Here is a 10,573-nt window from a genome sequence, read left to right as displayed (position 1 = left end):
ACAACAGTGGCACCATGCAATATTTGTCCCTTTGTGACTGGGACATTTCACTCAGCATAATGTTCTCCAGAGTCAACCATTTTGAGTAATATTGCATGAGTTCCTTGTTTTTTAATGATCTTTTCTGTATATAGATTGAAAAGGTATGGGGACACGATACATAATGGAAAAGAACAAAACCTTGATGCACACTATTCCTGACTTTAAACACTGCTGTGTTCCCTAGCTCTGTTTGTACAACAGTTTGTTAGCCAATGTTTATGTTTTCACATGACCACAATTTTAATGTATCTCACCTCTTAATTTATTACATCTAAAATGATTGTCCATCATTCTTTCAGGGTAATGTCACTGAAATTATGCCTCTGGAAGATTGATCCATCATTCTATAATAATTGCTGCTCCCATAGGGGATAAAACATAAACACATTGCTAGTGTAAATCTTAGTTGTAGTTGTTGTTGCTGTTTCATGCCATCAAGTCAGAACTGACTGGAAGCTGACCCTCCATTGGGTTTTCAGAGGCAGTTAATCTTTCTCCCACAGCGCAGCTGGTGGATTCAAACCTGGTACTTTATATAGCTTGAATAACTAGTTCCTTGGTGGCAAGCAAGGCCTCTTCTGTCCACATAGATGAGATGTGGAAGGGCTATAATTAGTGGATGCCGTGGTTGTGGCCCTGCTCCCTCCCACACCTTTTCAGGGACATAGTTAGATGCTATGGTGTGTGGGATTCAATACCTATGAATCAAGCTTCCATGGCCCCAGGTAGCAATGCTGCCTTTGAATATGCAGGTATAAAAGGCAAGTTCATATCCAAAGTAGGTATCTATCTCTGTAAATGAAAACTGCTGGCCCTTCCATGAAAGAAGAGGCCTAATGTATTTTCTTGCTACCAAGTGACCTGGTGATCTACTCAAAGGACAAGGTCTTATTCTTTTCCAAACTTTTAAGAGTTACCTTAGCAATGAGTTTGTGCTACCTCCTACAGTCCTTCCAGGTTTTCAAATTTCTTAGGCAGAAAAACTGCCCCCAAGTCATTTGATTCCTATTTACATTCCGATTACTTGGTAAAGCACCTAGAAATCCAACCCTAGACATACTTCCTGGCTCCTTCCAGTACATGCCAATTCTTACAATTCCTTCCGATAGAGTCCCTGCTTTAGGAGGCTTGAATTTTATGGCATTTACCTTTCACTATCAATCTGAATGCCGGGGAGGGAATTAAGAGCAATTCCTGAGGAAGATTACACATTGCCTTATATGAGCCAGGCCTCTGCAGCACTTTCCTAAACAAACAGAAAGCAAACCCACCGCCTTCAATTTGATCGCAACTCCTAACGACTGGTTTCTGGATCTGTAACGTTTTCCAGGAGGAAACTGCTCATTTTTCTCACGGAGTGTTTGGTGGGTTCAAACTGCTACCCACCCTTTCAGTAAGCACCATACTACCTTGTACAGTACACCAGCTGGCAGCTTCTAGCCCTTATTGGGAAACACTGGGCTACTTTATAAAGCTGTGAGACACCTCAGTGATTTACAGAGCCAACCTCCCCAAGAAAATAACCCAGAATCCATCTCATTTCAGAGTAACAGGTTTCCTAGTTACCGTGAACGTGGTATAACAGACTTGTCTTAGATTCACATTCACGTACCTCTGGAGATCTTTGAATCAATTAAATCTTCATTTAGGTGCACAGCTGCACTTGTACTTAACTCACCTGCACCCAGTTCAGAAGAGAAGGGCCTCTTTGTAAGATATTGAGGAGAAGGCCTTGGGTTCTCACACTAACATTCAACTACTCTCAGTTTCTCATTATTCCTCTTCAGGAAGGCAGTGTAGCTTAACATTAAGCTGTCAAATCTTCTAGCTTGGCAAACATCTTTGTCCCAGTTCTATCTCAACTGCCTGCATCATCCACCTGCAAGAACAATATCTTGCACAGGTACGCAGCACCAGGGTACAACTTATGACATATTTAACATTAGAGCTACCAGCTTGTGCCAGGAATGTTCTGTTCACATCCTTAACACCTGTTTCCTCGAATCACTCTTAGAACTGCGCGTGCTCATTTAGATTCAGGAAGCAGCAGTCGTTGAGATGAAATTACACATGCCGTAGATTTATTGGGGGTGAAACAGGAGAAATTGGAGGGAGTTGCAGACCATGATTCTTGTGAAAAGAACTGTGGAATTTAAAAGAACAGGGCATGGGGCGGGGGATTGGGTCATGGGTGGCAGCACAGTTCTGAGAAGAAAGTTTGAGCCAGGTCAATGGAGAGTCCTTGATCTAAAGATGTGCAAAGAGGAAGTCTTGAATCTTGCAAAGAACGGGCTTGCCTTGGTACCTTGACTGTGCTCAGTTATTGCTTGAAAGCAGCTCAAAAGAAATGAGACCTCAGCATGAAAGGAAGTGGCTCCGCTGGGGCAGTAGATGAGGTCATCCATCAATTCTATTCCCTGCAGCTGCAGAGTTGAGCAGTGAATTTTCATGACTGCCACATCTACTATTCTACTCTACTACAGTCTATAAAACTTTTAAGATCCTTGGTAAAAAAAAGTAAATTGTCAAGATTGCTTGATCAAATTCTTATTTTAATCCAGGACTCTGAGCTTTTACATTCTTTAAGTACAACTCCACAGCCTCCCTTAATACGACCTTTGTTTCTAGATTTCTTTTTCATTCTTCTGTCCTGTTGAACACATTATGTCATTATTCCATTTTGAAGTGTGAAAGTAAACTCAAGTGGATATTTTCACACATGTTAGGATTTGGGATATGTTGTTAAAAGGGAAAAAAATCTATTTCAAATAGAAAGGTCATTTCTTATATACATAATCCCCTAGTTAAGAATATCTAAATTGTAAAGAATACCTATTTTTCCCTTTAATATCATGTAAACAATGTTATCACTTTGAAAGGTAAACCAAACCCTACTGACAACAACTCTTCATCACAGTCACTTTCAGTTGCTGCAAATACAGCCTTTCCCCCCATTTTATGGTTTGAGTGAAAGTTTAAAAAGTAAATTGGCTTTCCATTCAACCATTTGCACATAATTTGTTTTATGATATTAGTTACACCAATCACATGGCTACACTCTTCCCATTTCTTCCCAGTGAGTCTCGTATCTACTAATCTTTCCATCCTGCCCCTTCTAACTCCAGGGATTTATCCTTGGGCAAATGCTGCCCATTTAACCTTAGGAGGCTGATTCTTCTAAGGCTTGAATATCTCCTTGGCTTTAATGTTGGTCTACGGTTTGTCTGGCAAGTTGATCCACAGGAGTGAATCTTGTTCAATAATCTCAAGGATTCCACCAGTCCCTTTAAGAAGAGTAAACTTGGATCTTATTGATGTTTCTCTTTTTTTATTAAATTTTACTAATTTTAATGAACATTTACAGAGATTTGGGGTTTTCATTCATTCATTGTTGCACTATTTTCTCTACCCTCCTCCCCAGTTCGTTCTTTTTTCCCCCCTTGAAAGTCTGTTTTAATTGTCCAATTGCCACTTGCTTGTCAAAGCCAGTTCTGATTAATCTCCTTTGTCAGTGTGTCCTTTGCCATTGCCTGTCACCCCTCCTTGAGAGAGACTTCACCCTGGTTCATAAGGAAAAGGGGACGGCGTATTCTCTTAGCTACTTCCTGCTGTAAAGGGACGCTGTAGATTTCAGGGTGAATATCTTCTCTCACTACCCTAAAGGACCCCTTTGTCAATAGGAAACACATAGACTATTATGGAGATTGATTTTGGAATTTAGATGCACTGTTATCAATTGTGCTTAGCCGTGCATGTTCATATCCTTGAAGATGTAACATGGAAGTGTTGCAGCCTCCCACCCTTTTGGCATGCTCTGCCCGAGACCTTCTACTATGACCCCTTTGAGAGTGGTCAGCAGCGTCAGCCAAGCACCATCTAGTTCTTCTGGTGTCAGGGTCACAGCATTTTAGGTTCCTGTGGTCCGTTGATCCTTTGGGCTAGTAGTTTCTGTGCATCTTTGCCTGACTTTCCTCTTCTTTCTTCCAACAAGGAAAAGACAAGTAGTTGCACCTCAGATGACAGCTCACAGATTTTTAGAACCCCAAGTACTGCTTGCTAAAATAGAACGTCGAACACCATCTTTGCAGACTATATTTTCACCTGGTGCTTAAAATTATGGAAAATGCATCAAGCTTTTTCTTGAGTTACAGTAAGGCTAAATAAGAACTGTATGCACCTGTTCTGATTTACCTGCAGATTTTATTTTAAAGGCACACTTTGGAACAGATTGCAATTGTAACCCATGAATTGCCTGTATCCCTCATTGCTTCCAACCCCAGGAGTAGTTTATAGAGTACTTAAAAGCGCATGTGAAACACTATTTATCACAGCTGGGTATTTTTATTCTATTAATGCTTCTAAAATTGGCTTGTTTCTAAATTGACAACTTCTATTGCCATCACCTTGTTGGGATTTGAATATAAAATAAGCTCTTGTAAGTAATTAGTAAACTATACAATCTTAGGGAAGTTGTTATGATTTTGACAAACTTTGCTTAGAAGAGAGAAAACACGCTTAGTACTTATTTTCTAGTAAACCAAAAGTTAGCTTAAGTCATAAGAAGCACAGGTGAGAGGGAGAGAGGGAGAGAGAGACTTTCTTTTAAACAGAACTGTCTTTGTGACCTAGGCTGCTGTCTTATAACTAAAAAGGTGCTCTTACAAATATGATCAGGTGCCCATAAACATAAAGAAAACATTTGTCCTTTTTTATCGTTGACATTTGGAGCTACTGCACAAGTTACTATGTATTCATGGTACCCCAATGCACTCTACCTTTCATTCAGCTACTACAGCAGTCTGTTAATATCTGACAGCTGTTCTCATTTCTGAGCATCACCTCTAACCAACAGAAGACAAGTTATCCAGAAAAACCATACCTCCTACCTTTCCTCCTCTCTTGGAAAAACACACACCTTGACCTATTATTATCGGTGTTCAGTGTCGTTGACTCAGAACCCCAACTCAAGCCCAACCTCAATGTGTAGAAAAATTAAAGATATATAAACTGTTTCCAGGAGAGTACTATCTTCATGTAACAGCCAGTAGGTTCTCATAGTTGTCATAATTGTTGTATGTTGTTGAGTCAATTCAACTCCTAGTGACCTTATAGTACAGCATAGAACTGCTGCATAGAGTATAATTTTATGGGAGCAAATCATCAGATTTTTTTTCTCACACAGAGCTGCCGGTAGGTTTAAACTACCAACCTTTTTGTTAGCAGCCAAACACTAAACTATTGCACCAGACTCAACTTTACAAAACAAAACAAAAAGCACTGAAGAACTCACTTCTCTTACAAAATAACATTGTAGCTGGAAGAAAGAAAACTTGTAGGTAAAGCCTCTAAGTTTTTATAAAGACATGAAAGAGACATTGAGACAAGTAAGTCATAGAAATAGAATATTCTTAGATCATGGAAGATTATTTCAAAATGAAAAATGTGATTGCTAATTTGAAAACTATTACCTCCTCAGTTCAAGAATCAATTTAAGATATTAATATGTATTAGAGAAGGGGAAGCCAGGGTACTACTCAGAGGCAAGGATGATGAAGCTTTGACTCACATACTTTGGTTATTTTGATAGGAGGGACCATTCCTTAGGAAAGGACATCATCCTGAGAGAAATATTTCAGTCACAAAAGGACAAATACTGCACAACACCACTGTTATAAAGCAGAACTGACATGGGGGTTGGGGGACACTAAGAGTGGATAAACAAACACTGCATTGAAATAGATGAAGAAAAGAATTATTTAAAAGGAATATAAATCGGTCTGTCTTAGAGACGGTGAAACCAAGTCTCCTTGGAGGCTAGGATTTTGAAGTTTTGTCTCACATACTTTGGGAACATGGCCAGGAGAGACTGGTCCTAGGAGAAGGACATCATGCTCAGAAGGGTGGAGGAACAGAACAGGAGAGGAAGACCCCAGATGAGATGGATTGATACAGTATCTGGGGCAATGGTGGTTGGTGTGTCAGAATTAGTGAGACTGGCTCCGGGCAGGGTAAGGTTCAGAGCTGCTGTACATAGGTTCACTATACATGGCAGGCGACTCAAGGGTACAAAACAACAACATACTATATTGGTTGGTGGTTTTTTTTATTATTTAAGCCTTTTGTTTAGAGTCAACAAGACCTCCGGAGAGTGCCTTTGTATTTAAAAGTCTGTTGTTGCTATTATATTTTGGAGAAACATTCTTCTAAGTGGTACAGCACTCTTCTGTTAATATGCTGTGCTGAGGTACTGGCTTTGTTGTGATGCTGAACATTGTGCCATTGGGGTGTCAAATGCCATAACAGTTACTCATGGTGGACAGTGTTTGGTGGAGCTCCCAGTTTAAGACAGGTTTGGAAGCAGGAGTGACATCCACTTCCTAACCAACATGCCTCCAGAAACTCTATGAACTTTGATAAGTGACAATAATTATAGAAAGGCCTTTTGCTCATTGGGTCACTGTGAGTTGTGCTTGACTCAACAGCAATAAACAGCAAGAAACAACAACAGCATATGACTGGGCTTCATTTGTATGCAACAAATGAGAATAAGATGTATAGAAAAGTGGGCTGGGGAGGGAAGAGGTGGGAGGAAATGATGAAACAATGAATTTTTTAAAAAAAGAACTGGGGGTAGGAGGAAAATATGCAACAATGAATGAAGGAAAATCCCACTTTTCTGTAAACTTTCATTAAAATCACAATTTTTAAAAAGACATCATGATTGGAAAGATGGAGGGACAGCAAAAGAGAAGATCTTCAACAAGATGGTTTGACAAGGAGCCTGTAGCAATGGGCGTGAGTATATCAGAGATGGTGAGGTTGGCCCAGGACAGAACAACATACAAGCCCGTTGTTCATAAGGTCACTATGAGTTGTAGCTGACTCAGTGGCACCTAACAACAGCAATTCAATAATGAGAAAATGTCAGAAAAAGGCAAATTGAGGGGTGTTGTACCCCAAATAACGTGATAGTTAAAATGTTAGGGTGTTAACCAAAAGGTTGATGGTACAAAACCACCAACTGGTCCAAGGGATAAAGATGTGGCAGCCTACTTCCATAAAGATGTATAGCCTTGGAAACCCACTCTGTCCTACAAGATATCTGTTAGTGAAAATCGACTCAACAGGGTTAGAGTTTGGGGTAAAAAATGCAGTCAATGATTTGTTCATAGCAAATACCTTTTATAAGAAACATAAATAAATGCAGGCTTGTACACATGGATTTCACCTGATGGGATGCTCGGGAGTCAGATTGATTACATCTGTGGAAAGAACCATTAGAGAAGTTCAATATCAGCAATAAAAGCTAGGCCAGAAGCTGATTATGGAAAAGATGATCAACCATTCTATAAATTCTTTTTCAAAACAGTCTTGGTTATTAAAGACATGTAAAGACCATAAATCTTACAGAGGGAAGGAATCTAAAGAGACACACTAATCCATGGTAATGGGGTAAAAGGCTATAAGAGGGAACACTAGAAAAACTCTGGTCTGGGATATAATATCACAGTATAAAGAGACAGGACATAATCAGCAGGTAGCCTGAAAAGCAGGCCATATAATGAGTTTTTCTTTATTCATAACGCACCTCTGATTTAACCTCCTTACCGATTTCTAAAATAAAATGTTACTGCCTCGAATCTTGCATTCTTGGAGTGTTGCAATAGTTAATGTTCTCTGCTGCTGTAAAAGGAGCAAGAACAACATAGGACAAGCAGAATCTAACCACCATCTAATTCAACCAAGAGGAACTGTCCCTGTCAACAACATCCACAGTGCAAGACGAATTCCTATGAGATCAGACATGTCCCCCACACTCACCCACTTATTTATTTCTACTAATTCCAACACCAATCTTAATACTCTACTGGGCCCAAAAATCTGTTGCAATAGCTCATAAATCACATGGAACCATACTCACAGTTGTGGAGTTCATGGGCGAAGTTAACAGGCTATATTTCAGTTTGGCAGCAGGACAGCTTCTCAAGCATGATTGCAGGCCCTTTGATCCTTGGGCTCATGGCTTAGGTCAGTGCTGCAAAGTTATTTTAGCTCTGCCAGTTATGGTGGTGTCCTTCAGGTCTCCAGTAAACTTGGGTTAAAACCTCTGTTATTGGTTCCATGAGGCAGCAGTCCGAAGTCAGCTGTTAACACTTATGACATCTTCTATCAGTGCTCCCAGCAAGCTTGGGTTGAAGATTTCCATCTGGTTCTGCAAGAAAGCAGTTTAGAGACAGTTATGTACTCATGTAATCACCTCTCATGATGTGAAATGAAATAATAATTCAATCCATTTTAAGGGGAATATTGTGGGCTGGAACAATTTTCATCAAGGCACAGGCCTTTCCTGCAATGTGGCCATGCGTCGTTGTACATGTTATAAGAGGTAAAAGGAGAAAGAAGTTAACAGAGAAGTGAGAAATTTCAGAAAGAAGAGCCGGAAGTGGAGCTCAACCTTTGGACCCAGGATCTTCTGCTGGTAAATTCCTGCAGCTACATGAAACAGAGATTGAAAGCTTTCCTCTTTAGCCAGCAATGTGTATCTTAATATCTAGCTTCTTATGCTGTGAAAGAATGCATTTCTAATTGTTAAAACCATCCACTGGTTTTTATAATCTCTGTTATAGTAGCACCAGATAATTGAGCTAGAGCCTGAAAGCAGAAAGTCGTCTGAACAACTGGAGAGCATATTTCTTCAAGGACTCTTAATTTTAAGTCTGATTTGAAATTTAAGGAAAAAGTAATAATAACTCTCCATCAACATTCATTCCTTCTGAGTCCAGTGTAAAATGATTTCATAAAAATAAAGATAAAATTATCAGTATTGAAAGATGATTACTTCCTTGAGCTCACTCCACAAATAAGTTGCCTGTTCCCAGAGAAGGGACATGAATTGACCAAAGTCCCTTAGCCATTTAGGGTCAGTGATAGAAAAAAGCACAGATGGATAATTTTTCCACTTTATCTCATAAAATTTTAGTCTGTAAATTACTTAACCTTACCGAATAATCTATATAATTTACAATGTCTAATCGTTTCTGAATTCAAACAATTCAATTTTGACCTTTTCTGCTTTGTAGTTGAAATGGTATGTAAATTTTTTATTAGCTGCAAACACTGGAAAATATCCATTTTTCTAGCTAAGATGGTTTTGAGATTTTCCCTAAAATGTTAATATTATCCCAGGTTATTAATACTGAGGTTGAAAAAATATAACTCAATTCTGTTTCTTGTGTGTTCAATTTTCTGAGGCGACCCAGGAAAGTCAGAAATTATTGAACTCTGGGGGTAACTCCAGAAGAAGAATTCACACCAAGGTAATTCATCTTCCAAATACAAACATCACTTTCTTTCTCTCAAAAGATTTTCTCTTGAATACAGTATTTCGACAGCTGTAAGAAAAGGCATCGAAGGCCCATTAGTGATTCACTACGCTCTTGAATGTGCAGTTTATCCAAAATGTAAAATATGTTACTGTGGGAACGCATTTGTTTTAATGAGAAAATTCCACAAGTGATGCCGAAATGTTTCTTTACAGCACTGATCATTTAGAAGTCTCAGAGTTACTGCTCTATACATAACTTTTGACAGCTTGTGTATAATTCTGAAACCTTTGGAGCCATAAAATAGGAATATGATCACGATGAACATTGCAGTCTTTGCATTTTACTCCTTTCTCCCTCTTTCTATTCTATCCCAGGAAAATCTAATGAATGTCACTCTCAGAAATGAACTATAGAGATGAATTTCCCCCCCTTTTTTCTTAGTATTCTGAAAATAAATAATGAATGAAGTTCAAGATGGTGGAGATACAATGCAGTAGAAAGGAAAAAAATGAATCCTCCAGCGTAAGAGGTCTAATCTAGAAATATTGTGGAAGTTAGGTGTATACATTTTGGTTAGGATATAAGGAAACTGAGTCTGTTAATAAGGGACTTGACCTGACTTTCCTCCTAGAAGTGACAAAATCTGTAAAGTAGCATTTAGTGATTTAAAAAAAAAAAACAAAACCAAAAAACAACCAACCAAACCCTAGCAGTTCTTATCCCTGCTTTTTCTCACCTCAATGTAGATTTAACATTTATAAATTTTTATTTTTGCACTCCTTTAATAAAATTTATCTAGTACCACTTATATAATACCTCAGCAAAGATAACAGAAAATGCCAAGTTTTGACTTGTCCAATGACAACTGTCAGATATATGTTTCAGTGTTTGTATTGCTGCTTTTGTCAGGTGCCATCGGGTTAACTCTGACTCATAGCGACCTCATGAACAACAGATCCAAACGTTGCCTGATGTTGCACTATCCTCACAATCTCTGTCATGTTCAGGTCCTTTTGTTGTAGTCTCTGTGTCAATTCATCTTGTTGAAGGTCATCCTCTATCTTGCTGATCCTCCATCTCTCCAAGTATGAGAGACTAGTCCCTCCACAGCATGCTCAGAGTTGTTGTTATTAGTATGTGCCTTCGAGTAGCTTCCAACTCACAGCGATCCTATGTGCAATAGCCCTGAACCCTGCCCTACCCTA

This window comes from Elephantulus edwardii, unplaced genomic scaffold (assembly GCF_000299155.1).
Source record: "Elephantulus edwardii isolate Elephantulus edwardi_28Jun2011 unplaced genomic scaffold, EleEdw1.0 scaffold00114, whole genome shotgun sequence".
In the NCBI taxonomy this organism is placed as follows: domain Eukaryota; kingdom Metazoa; phylum Chordata; class Mammalia; order Macroscelidea; family Macroscelididae; genus Elephantulus; species Elephantulus edwardii.
The sequence above is the reverse complement of the archived record's forward strand: the minus strand, read 5'-3'. Positions refer to the sequence as shown.